Source organism: Callithrix jacchus, chromosome 6, assembly GCF_049354715.1.
Source record: "Callithrix jacchus isolate 240 chromosome 6, calJac240_pri, whole genome shotgun sequence".
NCBI classification, from domain to species: domain Eukaryota; kingdom Metazoa; phylum Chordata; class Mammalia; order Primates; family Cebidae; genus Callithrix; species Callithrix jacchus.
The window spans coordinates 80,552,419-80,567,660 of NC_133507.1; the positions used below are offsets into that span (position 1 = coordinate 80,552,419).

The 15,242-nt window shown below is 36.0% G+C and overlaps 1 long non-coding RNA gene across 1 annotated transcript in view; it reads right to left on the reverse strand.

The window, feature by feature from the left end:
* The window catches only part of LOC144576804 (uncharacterized), a 251,157-nt gene that overhangs the window by 27,294 nt on the left and 208,621 nt on the right, over positions 1 to 15,242 (reverse strand). Inside the window, exon 3 of the long non-coding RNA XR_013519346.1 lies at positions 11,878 to 11,886. This is a non-coding gene — a long non-coding RNA (uncharacterized LOC144576804). The remainder of the gene's footprint in view (positions 1 to 11,877; positions 11,887 to 15,242) is intronic.

Genomic DNA, 15,242 nt, shown 5'->3' on the forward strand with positions numbered 1-15,242 from the left:
AACTGGAAATTAGCCTTCTCTTTTTGATGGCTAACTATTGTACTTTAAAATCGTCTCTTTTGGCTGATTGGAATAATGGCTACTGCATCCTTCTGATGAGGAAACAGCTCATGAAAAATTAGAGGTGGAAAGTTAGCAAGCTACATGGTCCTGTCAAATTAAAGCCTGTCTTCTAATTAAATACATGTTCCAGCAGTAGGAGGATCTCTGGTGAGTTGCCTGATGCAAAAATGCTGTTATAAAGCATGAGTCACATAAATAAATGTTCTCAATAGCACCATCAATCCTATATTGATTCACAATATTTTTTTTTATAGAAACAAGAACCCTAAATTAAATGGAACACTTTTCCTCATGTACAGGATACCTCCTAAAAATATGTTACTCCCTTTTCTTGTAGAATATACTGGTGACCTTTGTCATAGCTGAACATCAAATTATAAATCTAGGCATTAATCAATCATTTTTCCATGATTCATTTTTTTTTTGCCATTACAAGAATGACTTTGTCCTCATTGCTCCATTCTAAGACAATAATATGCAGCTTGAATTTTTAAACTTTTAAATCCTGAAAATTACTGTGTTTCAGTTTTAGCTTGTCCTACTGCTGCAATCAAATAAAGTTAAAAATGCATATACTTATCAGTAGCTTTGACATAAGCTATCATTTGGCTATTAAACATTCATAGGACTGTGTTTTTCTACTCATTGCCCATTTATCCACATACAAGGTACAAAGATTCAAACTCTCTTGATAACAAACATTCTGAAATAATTTATTCTGCATCACTAGATTTGTTTCCATTACAACCTTCCCTTTCCCAAGGCGAATGTGGTCTGGTCCCAAGACAGGGCCAGCTATTGCTCCTCTCATCCTCCTGTAGAAACATTCTGCTAACGTCTCTTAATTATATGGTGTCCTAAGCCCAGCTTAGCTCATCCAAGTGCCGGTTAAATTTTTCTTACCACAAGTCACACTACCTACATAGTTGCACCAAAGATTTCATAAAAGAACCAAATCCCAAAGCTATTATTTCTCCTTTATGATTACAAGAGAAACTACAATGTTAGTTCTGCAGCATTTTCCATTTAAGAATGGGAAACTAGGCATTTAACCTATACTCTCCTAAGGGTCCATCTTTGTGCCTAGCCTGATTCCACTGGGCTATTGCCTAGAAAGAAAGAGGGCATATATATGTGCATTTGTGCAAGAAGGAGAGAGTTCTTAATGCTGTGGAGGACTATGGTTTCTGACTTACCATGAAAATGGACCCATTCTCATGTTCCTTTGTAATTACACATGTAAAATGCTCATGCTACTCTGGGTTTTCTTCTCCTCTAGCAATTATAGTCTCAGAAGAAACTTTTTGGTTATATAAAAATCACCACCTGCTTTCATTATTTCTGTAGTTGTGACTGGAAATCTCACCATCAATGCAAGGTAATGAGATTGAACTGTACTAGGTATTTTGCATAAGTCCACACCTCAGAGTATTAGTCCATTCTCACGCTGCTATAAGGACATCCTGAGATTGGGTAATTTATAAAGGAAAGAGGTTTAATTGGCTCACAGTTCTGCAGGGCTGGGCAGGCCTCAGGAAACTTACAATAATGGCAGAAGGGGAAGCAAACACATCCTTCTTTACAAATTGGCAAGAAGAATGAGTGCCCACCAAAGGGGGAAGACTCTTATAAAACCAACAGATCTCATGATAACTAACCCACTGTCATGAGAATGGGATAGGGAGACTGCTCCCATGATTTAGTTATCTCCACATAGTCCCTCCCACAACATATGGGGATTTTGGCAACTACAGTTCAAGATGAGATTTTGGTGGGGACACAGCCAAACCATATTACTTAGTCTGCATCTCTATGCTGCCTTTTGTTTTCTTTATTTTATAAGTTAACATTCCTCCTTCTAGAAAGATAAATCAAAGTTAGCACACCTGTAATACAATATATACCTACCACAGTGTGATTCTGAACAAAGGTTTTTTTCAGAATTTAACAGACTTAGAGTTTACTTCAGTTCCATTATCTATTGTTCAGCTACACAGGCGAGCGTCCTTGCTAACTACATATCCAAATTGTCTTGATTCTTCTAGATAAGAATATCAATCAGCTAAGTGATTTGCCTAAAATTCCACGAAGAATTAGGACAAAGCAAAGCAAATTTCCCTTATAATAGTTTAATATTCATGTATCTGATCAATCTCTCACCAGGAACCAATGAAGTACCTACCTTGAGAGCGAGTAAAGAATCAAATATAGAAAATGAACACATTCGTTTAGAAAAATGGTCATAGTAATTTATCTATCATTTTGGCTATCTACTGTTTGTCCATATATATAGTTAGTTATGCCATATTATATTGTGATTTTCTGACTCATTAAGAGATTAAGTCCCTTAGGATAAAAAGATGGCATGGCCTTTTTAGATCCCAGGAAACTTAGCAAAAACTCCCATTCTTCCCCAAGATGATTCTCTGGTATTAGTAAATTGAACTTTTATAATATACTACATGGGTTGCTTTACAACAGTTCACTAAGCAATAGCATAGGTAATAAAGATGGAACCAACATTCAAATCACAAGTGACGACAAGATGCTGTATCCTTTCAAAGCAAATGTGTGGGAATTTTAACATATTTTTCAGTCATTGTCCTTGGTTTAATTTCCTGGATTCAAACACATCATATTGACAATTTCTCAAACCTTATTCAAGTAGCTGATAATCTTACTGAACAGCAAATATTTTGCTTTCTGCATTTGATGTTCTAGTCTAATGAAGTGTGACATATTTTCCTGGTGATGTCAAGTCTATGGAATACAAGGTGATATTTTGCTATTCAATGGCAAATGAAATAGCATTAATGTGATTGTTGATTTGCAGCACTTTTCTCAGTAAAGATTCCTTACTTGCTTACTCAGGGTGATAAGGTTGTTTTAAAGACATCCTGATCAGAATTATAAGCAATAAGAATTGACCCTCAGGAAGGCACCAGAGTGAGTGCTGTGCTGAAAAAAGACATTAATAAGAGTTTCATGTGGAGAAATGTCATCAATTCTTCCCACCTCCTTGTATTTACAGCTTTTGTCATGTAATGTACATTACCCACCATCCATGAGTGAGTTTTTACCACATGACTTGCTTTGGCCAATGCAATACCAATAGAGGCTTGAAATAAGATTGCACATCTGGGCTTGTCCTCTTGCCCTCCATTATTGCCAAGACAAAATTTGCATTGATTAGCCTGCTGGTCTCAGGAGGAAGACCAAAGTCACATGGAACAGAGTCAGTTCACAGACACATGAGTGAGCTGTTGAACAGCAGACATTTAGGTGGGCCCAGCCAGCAGTCAGCTGACCCCATAAATATGTGAGAAAGCCCAGCTGGGATCAGCACAGGTGCCTAGCCTAGTGCTGCTAATTCCAGAAACATGAACAAGAGTGTGTTTATTTTTGTGTATCACTGAAGATTTGTGGTTATTCATGACATGGCATAGTTGTGTCAACAGTTGAATGATCTACCTGTGGCTCTCTTTGACCCTCCCTGATATGGTTTGGCTGTGTCACCACCCAAATTTCATCTTAAATTGTAGCTCCCATAATTCCTACATGTTGTGGGAGGGACTCATTTGGGAGATAATTGAATCATGGGTGCGGTTCTTCCCGCACTATTCTCGTGGTAGTGAATAAGTCTCACAAGATCTGATAGTTTTATAAGGGTTTCTTCTTTTGCTTGGCTCTAATTCTCTCTTGTCTTTCAGAAGGTGTAAGATGTGCCTTTCACTTTCTCCCATGATTATGAGGCCTCCTCAGCTATGTGAGGCCACTACCCCTCTCTTTCTTTATAAATTGCCCAGTCTCAGGTATGTGCTTATCAGCAGCATGAGAACTGACTAATATACTTCCCAACCCATTGGCAATGCATATCCTAGGGACTACTCCTAGAGATCTTAAAATGAAACAAAAAAGAGGAATGTTATTCTGTGGTGGCCATGTTTCCAGCACTGTAGGGAGATACCTAAGAAAAACAAATCATGGTCTATGTCTTCAAGAAGTTTATAATTGCGTTGATAAAAAAAATCCACATACCTGCAACAAAAGGTAATTTTGATGAGCGTATGTTGACTAGTGGCCTACACTGACTTTGCTGAAGAACCTTATCACAATGTGCTGGTTTTGGTGCCAGGCAGGACTCACAGAATCTAAAAACTCTAGGGGTTTGGCCTACAGATATATATTTTAGGAAAGCAACCCAGGGAATTCTAATGCCCTTGTCTGGTTAAGAATCAATGGTAAGGGCTAAATAAAGCAAACAGGATATTTGTGGACAAGTGCAAATGAGTGAAGGAGAAACATGAGGTCAGTAAAGTAGAATCAAATTAAATAATTTGATTCTATTAAAGAAGATCCCTCTTCCTAGGAAATGTATTCATAGTTTATTCCATTTACAAAGCCATGAGAGCACCGACTTCTCTTAGTAAGTGAAAAAAAATCGGGAATTCTGTCTGGATAGGAAACCCTTCTAAGCTAGGTAATTATCTAAGGAAAGAACTGTTCAATAGGTCTCCAAAACTCTACACTGAATTTGATGAAATCCAGCCAAGGCTGAATTTTAATCATTCAAATTCATCAAAACTCTGTATATCATAACTATTTTATAGGATACATCCTTTCTTATTAAATTAATAAGAGGTATATTTTTCCTAAAAGAAAGTAATGAAAGTCATTCCAACCTTATGTTTTTCATTCTGGAAATCTCTAGACCTGTTACATTATATTAAGAAGCTATGGGTATATACCCAAAGGATTATAAATCATCCTATTATAAAGACATATGCACACATATATTTATTGTAGCACTGTTCACAATAGCAAAGACTTGGAACCAACCCAAATGCCCATCAATGACAGACTGGATAAAGAAAATGTGGCACCTATACATGATGGAATACTATGCAGCCATAAAAAGGATGAGTTCATGTCCTTTGCAGGGACATGGATGAAGCTAGAAACCATCATTCTCAGCAAACTGACACAGAACAGAAAACCAGACACTGCATGTTCTCACTCATAAGTGGGTATTGAACAGTGAGAACACACGAACACAGAGAGGGGAACATCACACCCTGGGGCATGTTGGGGGTGGGGGACTAAGGGAGGGATAGCAGGGGGTGGGGGGATTGGGGAGGGATAGCATTAGGAGAAATACCTAATGTAGATGATGGAATGATGGGTGCAGCAAACAACCATGGCATGTTTATACCTATGTAACAAACTTGCATGTTCTGCACATGTACCTTAGAACTTAAAGCTTAATAAATAAATTTTTAAAAAGAAGCTAACAAATCCAGAAATACTTCATATATATTTCTTTATTTTTCAGAATAACTTCTAACTCCTTTAGATTTATCTAACTGATTCTTATCTAGAAGTAAATATCAAAGAATCATGGAATTACAAACTTATATTAGTAGATAGAACAAAAGTTTATAGTGCTAAAATGACCATCTGTGAAGATCAATTGGATTGAAGTAGAATTATATTTAAACTGTTTAAACAAATACCTCTCTAACTTTTCTTCAAACATCTTCAGAAGAAAAAAAATTAACAGTTTCTGCAGTAATACATTCTCTAGGTTTTATGTTCGGCTAAGAGATGCTGTATTAAAGAGTAGGTGAATAAGACCTATTGTTTACCTCGTGATAATTTGGTACTATAAGAGTGTTGTAATCTAATCAAAGGAATCAAGCTAATCATGGAAAAAAAGCGCTTGTTCTTTATTAGCAATTATCAGTTTATTTTCTCTGGAGGATACCGTGAATATGAATAAAAGATTATTTGTCTTGATTGCTTGACCCATATCTTCATCTTTGTCTTGTTTGTTTACAAAACCATTTCTTACTTTTCCTCTGTTCTGTTCTGTGTCATGGTCAACCCCAGCAAGACTCTGTAAGTGCTAGCTTCTTGCCAGGCTTGGTCAAAAGGAGGTACTGGAAATGGATTGAGAGTCAGAGAAGGGGATGATGGGAAGATGGGAGAAATCAGGATATTTTTCTCTCTCCATTCCCAAGTAGTAACTCTGGTGACCTGCATTGCTTCAGATTCTGCTAGACAGGTTTGTCAGATGGCTCTGGTGCCTGAGTTCTGGTAAGCCATCTCCTCTGAGCATTTTCAGCTATCAAACCTAAGCATGGTAGCTACTTGCTGCTGCTGCAAATTCTTGGGTTTCCTCTTTGCTTTGTTTGGCTTTCTAGTCCCTTTTTCACCTGTGTTACTAATTGCCTGGAAAAACCCTCTCTATTTGAAATACCCAGAGCACTGTGTGTTTTCCTGACTAGACTCTGACTGCTGCTACAAATGATAAATAACCTCTTCCCCAAAGGGATTTGCAGCAGCTTACAATGAAGGTGAGGACCATTCTACCAAAAGAAATTGAAATACATTTAAGTCAAGAGGTAAATATAGTGACTGAAAGATAGACATATAGACAGTTTGAAATGTATAAATTAAACGGGTTTTGTTTTTAATGAGAATATTTAACTCAGCCGTTCCCTGTCTGAATCTTAATATTTAGTGAAATTAATTTAAATGCATTTGTTAGAACAACATGAGATGCAAATATGTTGGTGGAAGTAGAGGCTGTAGGATAGTCAGAGAAGCAGATCATTCAGTACTAGGCCAAGATTTGGGCCAGGTCAAGGTCTGCCTGGACTTAAGGGCTATCATGAGTATCTACCATATTCGTAAGACAAATGTAAGTCACATATGCATTCCCAAGTTTATAAACAATTTCATTTCTGCCTCTTCCTCTCAAAAAATACATCATAAAGCCTAATGCATAATAATGTTATTATGTGGATAGCCTTGAATTCTTCTAATTTGTCTTAAAAATTAAATAATTCACAACTTTTCATATTTCATTTTAGTAATTAGACACCAAGGTAACAAGTCATCAAGGACTCATTTATGTAGTATAACATATGGAGAATATCTGGCTTGCACTAGTTGCAGGCACCATATAATTGTCAGAGTTGCTATCTCACTTGGAACTTATAGGTGTAAACTGTGTATTTTTTAAACAGCATCTTAAAAATAAACTAGAATTATAATATGTCATATACAAATGGCCATGGTCACATGTGCTTTCAAGAGTAATAACATCTGGAAATGAAATGACCAGTAATTTTAAAATGTTTTGTAAACTATCAAAACTTTGCCTTTCTGTGGAAACCTAAACAAATTAATTGTATCAACTATTTGACTAATAAGTTTCAGATTTATTAGTAAGAATATCCATAGTGAATAGATGCAAAATGCCTGATTGTATCTTCACAAAAGGGACAACATAATATTTAAAGAACAGGCTGATGTACCTTTGTATAATCAGGTGTATCCAGTAAATTCTAAATTTTACTGAGTCAGGAAGGGAATCCAATTAGTACTGCAAGTGAGTAGCATCCTTAAGTTAAATCTTTCATTAGTAAGTTAACATTATTGCATTCAAGACTAACATTAGGCAAAGTTGGCCACCTGTCTCAAAAAGGCTTTATGTTATCACAAGTTTGCAGAAATGAATAAGACACATGAAACAACAAGAGTTCCTCCCAACCGATACAAAAATACAATGATTGCAGGCCTGCTAAAGTTATCCAAATGCTTTCCTTTTGTAATATAAAGTATAGCATTGAAAAACACATTTTCATGTATTGTGTTACTTCACTAAGGTAAAAGTTCATGACAGTAGAAACATTTTTAATTGGTCACTTTTCTCACTGTTTTTGCCCCTTGCAAATTTCTCAATAAATATTTGTTGCATTAAATAAATACATGAATTAGTTAATACCATTCTTATTTTAATTTTAATGTTAAGTGACTATATAAATGGCTGATTTGTTAAGACTATTATTTAAATTAGAATATATCATAAAAATCAAGTCCAGCTTCATCAGAGACCATTATGAAGGCTCAGTCACCTCCACAAAGTCTCTCTCACTTCTAGAATGGTTTTACAATCTTCTAGTATATCCAATGGGGATAGTTAGACATTCCACTAATGAAAGCTGAATCTCAGAAGTTAAATCTGTTCAGACTTCTTCTCAAAATTTACTCCTCGTACCATGAAGAGCTTACAGATGCCAATATTAAAAAGGAATGTAACAATTTACACAGGTGGATGTCCCTTTTGGCAATTTACAATAGAGACCAAGAATCCATGTGGTTTGGCTAACCAAACTTTCCTGGAAACAGTCATTGGACATAAAAGAAAACTGACCTTGTGCCTGCCAGTTTCATTCCTTTCCAGGAATAAACTCAAAAGTAACCCTTAAGCAAAAGCTCCCCAGTGACATACCCTAACAATTAATCTAATTCTCTTTCCATAAAAAAAGTAGAAAATGTCAGCCCCCATAACCTTGAAGAGACTGAACATATTATCAGTCATTAAAACCTAACAGTTTTTGAAACAAAGCCAAATCCTAACCTTTTGCACTTTTTGTTCTCACTCTAATAATCACCTGACTCCTATTCAAATATTTGGTAGGGACTACAAACAAATCATGTTGTTTTTTCTTACTAATTGTTCTAATTAAGTACCCATGTAACAGTAGCAAAATATATTGAAAAACAACACATATAACAGAGACCAATGCATGGGATTTTTGGAGCATTGAAATGTGTCTAATCTAAGCATTTGCATGCTGTCCATCTTCTATGTGCTGCAAAAATGAATCCTTTGGTTGGAAGTGATTGTAATAGAACAAATATCATTGAGACTCTGCCAGAACTACAAACAACTACCAATTCTATAACGTGATCTTCTTCTTCCTTTATCTCCTTCCATAAAAGAAACTAAGGCAACAAGCAGGATACATCCAGCTGAGTTCCCTGGGAGAAGACCTCTCTTCTTCTATAATCTAACTCAACAGAAACAGGCCCTTGCTTCTGGGACATCAAACGTAAAGAGGCTCCTATTCTGCAGAAAATAAATAAGCAGATATCAAAGATTTGTAGAAATTTTGATTAAGACACTTTCTCAGTCTTTTCACATAGCAGACACTGCACTACTGCACTACTGACAGGTGCTGTAGCTAGAATTGGGCCTGTGGACTTTTATCTTTGCCTTTGAATTCACTTATATTCACATTGATTTGGATACTCAATAAAAAATTAACAAAATAGTGATCCTTGCATGAACTGAATCTTTGACTCAAAAACCTCATTCATATAATATTATATATTCTTTTCTGTCACACCTTCAAGAATGAGGTTCAAATTCCCTGCAGAAATTGAAGTATAAATAATTCCTAATCAAAAATTATCTTACTCTGGTGAAATATCAAGGCAATGTTTCCTTGCCCGAGGACATCATAGCATGTATTACCATAATGAAAAGAATGTCTGGGAAAAAAAGAAAAAAATACAATTGGCCTTATTCTTTCAACTGCAGATGCCAATATTAAAAAAGAAAGTGTAACAATTTCATTTAAGTCTGAAGAGTCAATCAATGAGTAACCAAACCTCAAAGCTATGCAGAAGAATTCAAATAATTAACAACATTAGACCTATCAGGGCAAACTTCTAGCCAAAGCCTCTTGGACACAAGTATAATAAAAGGTTAAAACTGTAAAGTAATTTCCTGGAAAATAAAAGCCGATTTAGAAAATGAAGAACTTGAGTAACATAATGTGATTCAACTTATTAATTTCTCTAACTTCTGCTGATTTTGCTTCCAGATTCATTTGTTTCTTTCTTATGGTTGTCATCTTCATTCCCAAGGCTCCGCGCCCATGTTACATATAACAGAGCAAACAGATCTTTGAGGAAGAAATTATACCACGTTTCTGAAAGCCCAAAGACGAATTTTAGGGTGCAACAAAAGTCCCCATTCTGAAAATTTCAGTCTTGATTATCTAAGTTTTCCTAAAATGTATGCTCATACTTCCACCCCACCCCCCAACACCCCACCAAATTCATCCATTTACCTGCCATGGTCACAATCTATTTGGTCTTCACCTCTAGTATCAACCAGAAGAGAGAGCAATTATGATAAGGAAGAGACGCAGGTGATTACTATTTTCTCATAGCATCTTAGTAGCCTTGCTGTTAACAAGTGTTAAACAAAAGCCACCATCTTAGTGTTTTACCATGACTCACACTATGAAAACTACAACCTCATTCAAGAGTGTCCTCATAATCATGTTTTAGGTGACACTGATTATACGGTCCTTGATTTGATTCATGTCAAATGCCATTGTACAGTGTTGAATCCCGTAACTGATCTGAAGATAACTAACACAATAGATTCAGCGACATACTTCATAGACATAGAAATGCTCATTTTGCTCTCAGCAGGCATGATGGCTATCCTAAGACCTAAAGCATGGCGATATTTCTCAGAAACTGAATTGGACATTGTCAAATAAAGCAACTTAAGCCAGCTGAATCCATTTGGTGTATGTAAAGATCTTCCTACATAGCATGTGAATGCTGATTTTCCTCTCGGAAAACTCCTTAGAAATTTCAAAAGATTAGTGGTTCAAGAGTCCTCCCTCTAGCCAATGCCTCATTTTATCTGGTCAGCCAACCTTTCACTGACACAAGAGTGGTCACCAATAAATCTCAGATTGTAATTATCCACCAGCACTTCATAAGCCCTGGCTACTCCTTTTATATCATCAGATCTCTTTGAGGTTTTGTGAGGGTCCATCTTTAATTTAGATAAAAGATTTCTCTCTGTAGGTTTCTGAAATATGCTCAGGAGAAGGATGAGTTCATTTACTCCTAGAGCCATTCTTCACTTACTTCTTTGTTTTTCATGTGGCATTTAAACAGTCTTTTGAGCTCTAAAGTCAAGGGCAAAAAGAGCAACTTCACTTGCCTCTGTGACTATAATTCAGAATCTGACACTTTTGGGTGCCTACAAGTATAGAATAGCAGGTCTCGGTATCAGTCAGCCAACAACACAAATCACTCACTCAAACTAAAACTACCCAAAATGTAAATCCAAAGCAAATTGACTGGGTTGTGAGCAAAGGAGAACTTCCCATAAAGAAGAAAATCAACCTTCAGCCAATATTAATAGCATGCCGACAGTTAATATCAATAATTATAGGAGGTGCTCAAGGACATTTGCAAGACTGATTGAGTGCTAAGGCAGAATTCTTGTTTCAATATGTGCCATTTTCTAATAAAAGACACTTTACTAGAGTTTGACACTGAATCAAGTTAGCTACTTTCCTAGTAGCTAACTCAGCCTTTGAGTCTACACTTAAACATCGCTTTCTTAAAGAAGCCTTTCCTTACCCTTCAACCTATATTAGAGCCTGTGTTACATGTTGCCATATAATCTTTATTTCTTCATCATGCTTTTTACAATTAAAGTTATTTATGTAATTATCTGCTTAATTCTTATCCCCTCTGCTGGATACTTCAACAGGCAGGAACAATGTCTCTCTCGTTTTCTGACACATGGAGAGTGGCCAGTGTTTATTTATTGAATAATCAGACCAGGCTGGTCTTGAACTCCTGACCTCAAATGATTTGCCTACCTCAGCCTCCCAAAGTGCTAGGGTGAGCCACTCAACCCAGCCAACATTTTATTTTTTTTAAGAGTTAAAAATTGCATTTCTCTCTTTTTTTTTTTTTTAATTTCATTTTGCTTTAAAGTAACACTAGGTTCATTCACAAACTTTCAAACAGAACATTAAAAATATACCTTAACTATGAGGGTCACACAAATCAGGTAAGCTTTCTTTTTTAAAATTAATTATTTAATAATTATATGTATATATTTATAGTGTACAATGTGATGTTTTGAAATATGTATATAGTGTGGAATGGCTAAATCAAGCTAGTTAACAGATAAACTTTCAATACCTACTAGAATATTCTCCCTTGCTCCAATTTGGACTTGCTAAAACACTGTTTTCGTCAGATTTTCTTTCACTATTATTTTGGAAATTCTCTTCCTCTTCCTTCTATTTAGCCCATGTATTTTGGATTCTATTTTTTACTCTTTCTTCTTGCCAGCACGTCTTTCAACAGTATCCTGGAAAAGGTTGCAGAGTAAGTGCATTTTTGAAACATTGAATGACTGAAACACTTTCATTTCTGCCATTTACTTTTTTTTTTAGTTTGAGATGGAATCTTGCTCTGTCGCCAGACTGTAGTGCAGTGGCATCATCTCAGTTCACTGCAACCTCCACCTCCCAGGTTCACGGGCTTCTTCTGCCTCAGCCTCCTGAGTAGCTGAGAACATAGGTGCGCACTGCCATACCCAGCTAATTTTTGTAGTTTTAGTAGAGATGGGGTTTCACAATGTTGGCCAGGATGGTCTCAATCTCTCAGCCTCGTGATCCGCCCACCTCAGCCTCCCAAAGTGTTGGGACACAGGCATGAGCCACCATTCCCGGCCTCTGCCATCATACTTTATTGATAGTTTATCTAACTATAGTATTCCAGGTTGAAAATTATTGCCCCTCAAAATTTCTACATATTGCTCTACTGTTTTCTAGGTTTCAATATTTCTACTGAAAAGCTAAAAGCTATTGATACTTGAATTACTTGATATGATTCTCTCCTCCACCTTCTTTTCCTTCTTCTATTTTTCTCTCTCCTCTCCTCCTTCCTTCGCTGTTTCTCACTTTCTCAGATCATTAAAGATTTATTTTCTTCTTACCTGATATTCTGATAATTCATAATCCATTTTTTTAGTATAGTTTTTTTCATGGATTTTTTTCTTTCTAAGCTCCTGGAAAACTCTTTCAGACTAAAGACGTGTGTTCATCAATTGCAGGAAATACATTACTTCTTTGAAAACTTTTCTCCTTTGATTTTTTGTTTTCTTTTATGGAATTCATATTATTTCAGTTGTATAACTTTATGAAAGATATTATTTTCCTAAGTTTTTCTCCAGTTTTTTTAATTTTTTGTCTTTTGGTTCTTCTGGGATGATTACCTCAAATACATATATTCTAAACTTCTAATTGATTTGAAGGTTTTTCTTAGCCTGCATGTAGTTTGCAAAAGATCTCTCTTGCTTAGGGATGCTCTCTTATTAAAAGATCCTGTTCTTGTTTCAAATGTAGGATCTTCTCTTACTGAGGACTTTAATTGTAGTTCATTTGTTTTTTTAGGTTTTATTCTTCTTTTATGAATGTTGCTTCCTCAGAGTCCTCTTTTTCTACTTTTAAATTTTAGAGTTTTTTTTCATATTAGAGACTTCAAATGTCTCGTTTTCCCTGGCCAGCAATCTATATTTAAGAATGCAGTCCTAAAAATCAAAAGATTGAAAACTCTGCTTGGGTAACAAAAGTTGTGAAGTGATAGGTCTCTCCATGAATGATAAGGTGAGGACCATGCTATTTCACCTGAGGAGTCCTAACGACAGTTTTTATAAGCCTTTTTATTTGAACCAAGCATAGGAACCCCTCTGCTGAATTATGTGGCCGTCAGCATTCTGAGAGTGAAATATGGGAAATGGGACTGCCCAGACAGAACACAGACTTTTATTCAGTCTTCTTTCAAATTCAGGGTCACACCATGCCCTTAGTTTTGTCTACTGTCCCTGCAATAGGAACCTCCCTGTACTGACTTTGAAAAAAAGAAAGAGGAACTTCTTTTTCTCTGCTAGGGTGGAACTTAGCTTTCTACCTAGCTGTGAAGGCTGGAAAATAATCTGAAAGTCTAGTTCCTCCTTAGGTAGAACTTTGCACCAGTCTTCCTGATTTTGGCTTCAGTGCTTAAGCTCAGTTTAGAAGTATCTAAAGTATCCTAAGACTTTGGGAGTTATGCAAGATGGATTGGTGGGCATGTTTTTAATATATCTCCAAATAAATTATTTTTTCTTATGTGTAATTCACAAAAGAATGCTTATTTATGATTTTCCAAATAAAAATATTTGAATATAAGTATATGCCATGCAAAATCAAGACATTCTTATCAAAAATAATAGTTGTTTACCTGAAATTCAAATCTAACTTGGTGTCCTAAATTGTTTTCAGTGACCCAAATATGAGGGAAAGCAGGGTAAGGAAATGTGAGGCTTGCTGACATACTCATCTTACAGTGTAGAGAATCAAGAGATAGTGTCTGGATTTGATAGAATAAGAAATTGATATTTTAAATATAATATTTAAAACAGGTAATAAAGTTATTAATCCATAACTTTTTTAGGAATAGAAGAAACAGGATGCAAAAAGTGCTTTGAATAATATTGTCGGCTATTACAGCAGAAAGTCACTAACTTTCTGTTAGCAACTAAAGTTTAGAAACAAGAAAAGCCCCCAGCATCATGGCAACCATCAGGAAAATTTAAAGGAGAAACAACTGAATAATAATTGTTTCTGGGCACCAAAAATTTGGTTGAAATGACACATGGAGAAGAAGACTGTGGATTTTTCATGCTAGCCTTGTTGTATATTTTACTTTTTAAAATATGCTATTAACGTAATTAAAATTTTTTAATTTGTTTTTTAACAATGTTGTAACTGAATAATTTTACTCCTAGTATGATGTTGTGAAACAAACATATCTTGGACTCTCAAAATCACTAAGGAAAACTAAAGCTGGAAACTGCTTAGAGCCAACCCGACTCTCATTCAATTCAAATTGTTATAAGTAAAATTTTGATGACACAAAAGAAATAGCACTAGAAGATGAATCCTCCCAGCAAGGCAGTTAACTTCCCGAAGGATATGGTGCACAGAGGTAGCAATGATGGAGCAATGATGGCTGCTGCATGTGGACAAATTGGGAAGGGGATACTTATGCCTGCCTGACGGGGTCGTCCCTACTGCTGTGTCATCCCCTATTGGCTAGGGTTAGACTGCACAAGCTAGACTAATTCCAATTGGCTATTTAAAAAAGAGCAGGGGTCCAAGCTGGAGTGGCAGGGTGGGTGTTTTGGTGAGATGGACGGTTACAGTTGTGTGATCAGGTCACTGAGATGAGTCAGGATGGAGGGTGGGGAGGGGGAATAGAAGTGAACTACTGATTAGAATTGGTGGAGATGGTTTTTTTACTGGAATTACAAGGAAATTAAACTTTAAAATAGAAAATTAAAGAATAAGAGAACTGAACGTACTGACATATTATTTGATAAAAAACTTGGGGTTCACTATAACAAAAGTCACCTCTCTGCTCACTGAGGCATATCTGATTTGCCTCCTTTGGAAAGTCTAATCAAAAACTCTAAAGAACGTAACTGCTTGTGTATCACCTATCTATGACCT